This window comes from Anastrepha ludens, chromosome X, assembly GCF_028408465.1.
Source record: "Anastrepha ludens isolate Willacy chromosome X, idAnaLude1.1, whole genome shotgun sequence".
Taxonomy (NCBI): domain Eukaryota; kingdom Metazoa; phylum Arthropoda; class Insecta; order Diptera; family Tephritidae; genus Anastrepha; species Anastrepha ludens.
Window position 1 is genome coordinate 42,764,143 of NC_071503.1, and position 7,384 is coordinate 42,771,526.

Consider the following 7,384-nt stretch of genomic DNA (forward strand, 5'->3'; position numbering starts at 1 on the left):
ATGTTTAAATTTGAAAGTAAATAAAATGTTGAGGTATGGTCTAATATATTAACTAAGCATTTTTTATCAATGATATTCGTACCATTAATCGAACTTAAACGAAACGGCTTTTCTAACAGTTTAACACCTTGAAGAAATGGAGAATTCTTGATATAATTTTTTGATGTACCCGTGTCAATTAAAATACGGAGCTCCTGACCGTTTCTAGCTGTCTTAGTAATATACGGCAGGAGCGAATTTAGTTTAAAAAATGTATAACGTCATCGTGATCTGCAATGGCATCTCCCTCCTCACGAATAATACAATCACTATGTTGGCTATAATCACTATAGTAGTAGTCCCTACACTCGACACCTTCCTGAATTTCAGTCTCACATATCGCGTTGGGGTTAGTTAAATCTGGCATAAAGTTAATCTTCTGGGCCTTTTGGATAGGTATTCGGTCGGAACTCGATTGCTCTCGAGCTCGTTTATGCGTGAATTGCTGGTTAGAATTGGAAATGTGCGGCTTAGGGGTGTAGGTAAATATGTTAGGCTTAGAAAAATTGTTGTTGTGTTGCTGCTGTGACAAATAAGGATTGGTGGTGTGCTGTCTATAAAAAGATGAACCGTTGTCAACCTCCATTGGGGTTGGCATCTTCGTAACATTTGGGTAGGAGCGTGGTTGCTGCTGTTGCACTGATGCTCTGGGGTTGTTAGGCTTTGGGGTGTAACCCATTGCAAATGCTTGTGCAAAGTCATAACGCATATGACTCATTTGAAGTTCTTGTGCGACGGCGAGAGCGGATGGAAGATCTTTCGGCCTTGCCGAGAAAAGTATGTCGCACATTGGTCGACGGAGACCAGATATAAAGACGCGCAATGCATTGTCCCTGGCACGATCATTCAGAGCTTCTACAACATCATTATTGCCACTATGAGTCATAATTTGTTTATTAATTATTAACGATAATTGCCTATCCACCTTGTCGTAGTACTCTGCAATTGACAAGTTATTTTGTCTCAAAATACTAAGCTCGTTTTCCAATACGTATAATGGCCTTTTATCAGCATAGGTTTGATCGAGCCTGGAAATTATCGCCTTATAGTTTAAAACGGTATTAAATGATGCGAGAGTAGTGTTGGCAGAATCAACAATCTTATTCCTAAAAATCCCCATGGCTACATAATACCTCTCCGACCCCTCTTTGTAATAATTCATAGCGAATTCTGCGGCACTTCGCCATGCCGGGTACGTGGAAGACTCACCTTTAAACTCGGGTAGAGATTTAATTAAGTCTAAACTGGCATTATTTTGTTCAATTAATGGGTCTATGGATACTGGTAAGAACGGCTCGACACTGGCTGGTTCCAGCCGACTAACGGCTAAAGTTAGGCGTCGTATCTGTTCTCCTAGCTCCTGCTTGGTACGTTCATTAGACGTATTGACAATGTCTAACACCTCTTCTCTATTAGCAAACATTTTCGCTTATAAATTCACCCTTCGACGAAAGACTTGATTCACAACTTGACACAATTTATTTTACTTGAATTGGTTATTGTATGTACTAACGATATCACAACCTCCTGGATTTGACAGTCATGAGAGCACAAAAAATTAAGTTTGTATAAAAAATAATATATTCTCGCAGATTTTGAGGCAAAGACCCTCCACAAAAAAAAAATGTATATGTAAAGAAAAATGTATAAATATGAAAAATTTCACAAAAACAGTTTCTTAAATTCGGGCCTTGATTGGCCCAGTTAATGTCAAATCTCACTATTAATTAACACACATATGTACGTATCTTTATATAAAGTATTTAAAGAAGTTTTACTGCTAAAAGGTATCGAACTATCGCATTTGATAACAATTAAGTGAAAAAGTTCGAATGACCTTAAGCACTTTTTTACCTTTCTATAATTTATTTTTATTTTTCGTTCAATGCAGTAAATAGAAATCTAAATTAAATTTTGGGGCATCAAAAAAAAAAAATCTTGTGGCAGTTTTCGAACATGTGCTGTTTTTAATTTTTATAAATTACTTTTAATGCACACAACACATAAAATTCAATGTTTAGGTTCCACGTAACCAATATTTGAAATAACACTTACATAAATAATTTCGTCGTTAAATTAATATATTAATAATGGTGTAAATCAGCTCCTCAGGGTTTCTATGGTCCTCTTCTTTTCGGGAAGCCCCACGTTGGGCGCCAAATAATATTCGATGTTTTGTATTCTGTCAAATTGAATGTTTTTATTATTTTATAACAATTTAAGTTTCGTAGCTACATAAATGTGCTCTTGTCTAAACTTGTGCAATGAATGGCACATCGGCGAAGCAGAATTGGTGTGGGAAACCTTGCGTGTCCGAACTGCTGTTTTTCCATCTTCCCGTTGCATTTTTTTGTGTAGCAACAATTCAGGTCGCTTTGCATTAGGCTGTACTTATTGATCAATACCATTGCTGTTTTTTTTAGCATAAGGTGACAATTCCGTTGCTTTTGCACACGGTGCCAATATCATTATCATCTTGTTTACAATGCAACCCAGTAGTAGCGTACTGGAGGGGAAATGAATGAATGATCATTGTCATTGTTAACTTATACAAAAATACCGACCTATTCTTTAAAGAAGGCGATAAACTTACTCACACACACGAAATTCAGCATGAAATTATTACAACAATTAGTAAACCAATTTACGCGAAAATATATAGCAGAAATAAAGATGCAAATAAACGAAATGTTAGAGCAGGGAATAATTAAGGAAAGCAATTCACCATTATGGATTGTACCAAAAAAAATGGACACTTCTGGGAAAAAGAAGTGGCGGATTGTAATCGATTTAAGAAAGCTAAACGAGATAACCGAGAACGATGCCAAAACATTGAAGGAATCCTCGAAAAACTCGGAAGAGCCCAATATTTCACAACGCTCGACCTCGCTAAAGGCTTCCATCAAGTCCTTATTAAGGAAGAAGATAGAAGAAAAACTGCATTCTCAACACCCCTAGGCCATTATGAGTTTGTAAGAATGCCGTTTGGTCTGAAAAATGCACCGGCAAACTTCCAAAGACTCATAAACTCAGTACTCAGGGACTATATAAACAAAATATGCGTAGTATATCTTGACGACATACTAATTTCTGGCACAAATATCCAGGAACATACAGAAAATATACAGAAAATATTCAATAAACTAAAGGAGCATAGTTTGAAAATACAAATAGATAAATGTAAATTTTTTGCTAAGACAACAGAATTTTTGGGCCATACTCTGACGCATGACGGTATTAAACCAAATATGGGAAAAATCGAAAAAATACTGAAGCTAAAATTTCCGGAGTCAACAAAACAAATTAAATCATTCCTGGGCATAACAGGATATTACAGGAAATTTATCAAAGATTATGCCAACATCGCTCATGGGATGACAAAATATTTGAGGAAAGGAGAATAAATAAAAAAGATTCTCAATACATATATGCCTTCGAAAAACTTAAACAACTTCTGACCAATCCTCCTGTCTTAAGATATGTCGACTTTAATAAAAAATTTAAAATTGCTACAGATGCAAGCGACTTTGCAATAGGCGCCGTCTTAACACAGGAAGAACATCCGATAAGTTACGCCAGTAGAACACTTAATGATCACGAGAGGAGGTATTCTACAACCGAACGGGAGTTACTTGTTATCGTTTGAGCTGTTAACTATTTTCGACCTTACATTTATGGTAAGCCATTTGAACTTGTAACAGATCACCAACCACTAAGGTGGCTCCAATGTAAACAGGACGGAAAAGACATAAACCCTCGACTACAGCGATGGATTTTAAAGTTGGGAGAATACAATATAAATATAAATTATATAAAAGGAAAAGAAAATAACGCTGCAGATTTCTTAAGCAGAATCAACACAGATACGTTCGAAATAAACACTGGAGAACAAATTGATAACATAAGTACCTGTGCAACCATTCACTCCCAAGAAGAAGAACAGAACGATCATTTTCCAATCTTATATACAACAGTTAACAGATTTCATACCCAACTAATACTGATGAAAGAAAAAACAAGGAAATCGACATAGTCAACATCAAACGAAAAACTTACATAAGCACCGATGACATACCAAGTAATTTTATGACGGATATATTTAGGCGTTATTTGCATAAAGGTAAAATAGGAATACATTCAACACTCACTGAACATCAATACCATAAAGTTCAACAAAAAAGAGGTTGTCTGTAAAGTCGGTTTACTGACGATAGTTTAACGTGACAACGTCATAAGAAAATACTGATGTAATGGTTGCAATTTTCAAAACAAAATTTTAATTTTATTTGTTTGATAGATATTTTGTATGGATATAGAGGAGGAGGTAAATGGAATCGCAATGGAATAGGTCAATTAACATTTACACAAACGTGAAAAATTACGAAACATTTATCAAATTCATGAAAGATATGTTCAATTTCGATTGTGCATCAGACGTTAATAAGTCAACAACACTAAGAGGCAACATCATCGATTTGACTTTTTCGAGACACTTTACACTCGAAACACTCCCTTTCATCTCCTACTTTTTCTATCATCGTCCTATTCTCAACAGAGAAATGGTTCATTACCATACACACAGGAAGAAGGCATATGCAAATACAGATATGTGAATTTATATACAAATGCGCATGTACATACATATATATGCTCACTCAAGTAGAAGAGAGCCAGATGTCGAACGCGGGGGCCGATTGTGCTCTTTGTCGTTCGTTCCGCGCTCTCGCCTGCTTGAAGCACGTTAGCTAACATTTGCTTGCGTACAGAATAGATTCGTACATTTGATATGTCCATATGATTTGTATGCATCTTTACATATATGTAGATGTGTTCTTTTTGAAAATCGCGCGAAATTGTATATGTATATGCATGTTTATATACATATATTAGTTTACAACATATCTTATAAGGTATGTGGTAAATATTACCATACATTTTTTCCTTCATATATAATAAAAAAATTAATAATAATAACATTAAAACAACAGGTATTATTAACAACTAGTCGTCACTAATTATAAATTCGGTAAGGATGATGATGATACACTTGGTTTTATTTTAAATTCTTCAAGTAAATCAAATTAATAATAATCAATAAGAAGGGATATGCAAATAAAAATATGTGAATTTATATATGTACATATACATACATATATACGCTCACTTAAGTAGGAGAGAGCAAGATGTCGAACGTTGCCGTTCGTTTGCTTTGTTTGCTTTGTCGTTCGTTCCGCGCTTTCGCTTGGAGTTCAAGCAAGGTAACGGCGATTAAGCAAGGTAACGGCGATTGAGCAAGGTAACGACGATTGAGCAAGGTAACGACACATTTTTTCGTGCGTGCAGCCGACTAAATCGAATTATAAGACGTTATCACGTCAAAATTAATAGAACTGTTTGACACACAATTGAAATTTTATAAATGCACATATCATGCTAAAGACATGGCGAATGAAGAAGAAACTCTAAAATACATAGCTAAGTTTCATAAAAATGAAACAGGCCATGCAGTTATAAATGAAAATTATACCAACTTAAAAAGCATTATATATTATATTTTAAAAACCTAAAAACAGTAATCCAAAAATTTATTAATAATTGCGATGTTTGTAATAAAGCGAAATACGACAGCAGCCCATTAAGACCAAAATTCAATCTTACAGAAACCCCAAATGACATTAATCAGATCGTACATGGCGACACATCCACCAACAGCAAACATCGCTTCTTGACATTTATTGACAGATTTTCGAAACATGCGATCACACTTCCGTTAACGGATAGAAACAGTACAACCCTAGTAGAAAAAAATCAGGACCTTCTTATCCATAAAAGGTGAAAAGCCACAACTTTTAATATTAGACAATGAATTTAATTGCGTCAACATAAAAGAATTTCTCAGACAGGAAGAAATAGACGTTCATTTCACGTGTTTTAGAAGCTGAAAACTCACGAATTACTATAACTGAAAAAAATTTTAAAAGTTATAGAATGGTATAACAAATCAATACACTCAACCATTAATGCTAGACCAATTGACCAATAGAAGGACGAATAGACAAACAAAAACTTCACGAAAAATTGAAAAATGATAAACAAAAGAGAATTTCAAAACAGAATGAAAATAGAGAAGAATATCAACAATCACAAGAAGAAGGTTCCGTAAAAAATTACAAAGCACTAAGGCACAAAAACAAAATTTAACAAATATACATCCAATAAACATTAAACGACCAACAAAACTTGCAGGTGCACTGGATACTAATAACTATGCTAATAAGTATGTATATGTATTACATACAACTAATAGCACACTGACGATACAACAAATAACCGGTAACGATGGATTCGCGCAAATAAAATTAGATGACGTCGCTATTATAACGGAGTACGACATTGTTTTACACATCATCGACCCAAAAGAAATAGACACTATTTTGACATCTATAGAGGACCTTATTTTTGACACTAAATTAATAGAATATAAACCTTTACTCGAGAGTGAAATTAAACGCATCAGGATGAAATTACACACAATTGTACCAAACAGACAGAAAAGGGGACGTATAAACATATTGGGAACCGGTTTGAAATGGTTATACGGAACAATGGATGACAATGACAGACAGAATATCGAAGATCATTTAAAAATTATAGACGAGAATACTCATGTGACTATCTCCAACATTAACAAAAATATACAAATTAACAGCCATTTCAATGAAACTTTCAGGAAATTAAAAACCGCTACAGAAGACGACAGAAAAAAGATAATAGGTAAATTTAACGAAATTGAAAAAGGATACACTAATCTGAGTAAACAGTTTATCTACCTCGATACTTTAATGAAAATAAGAATGTTAGAAGACAATGTCGAACACATACAAAACAATATAGTTTCCGCAAAATTAAACATTATGTCAGACAATGTACTCACAAATGAAGAAATAATTAAATATAACATAGACATCAATAAGTTACAAAATATAAAATTAGGAACAGCACGATATAGGGAAAATAAAATAATTTTAGCAATTAAAATTCCTAATAAAGCAATAATAGCAAAGAGATCAATTTTTACCCCTATAAGTAATGATAACTATGAAGAACTAATTTTTGAGCAAGAAGATGTTATTGAACTGAATAATACATTTTATAAACACGGAAAATATTTCTACAAAAACAATTTAAAACAACTATGTATTTTTAACAAAAATTGTAACAAAAGAAAAAATAATAGACAGGAAACAGTAAACATCGAAAACGGCTTGATATTATGATGATTAAAAACCATAAAAATAGCTATATAGAAAGTACTTGCGACGAACGAAAAATGTATGTAAAGAAA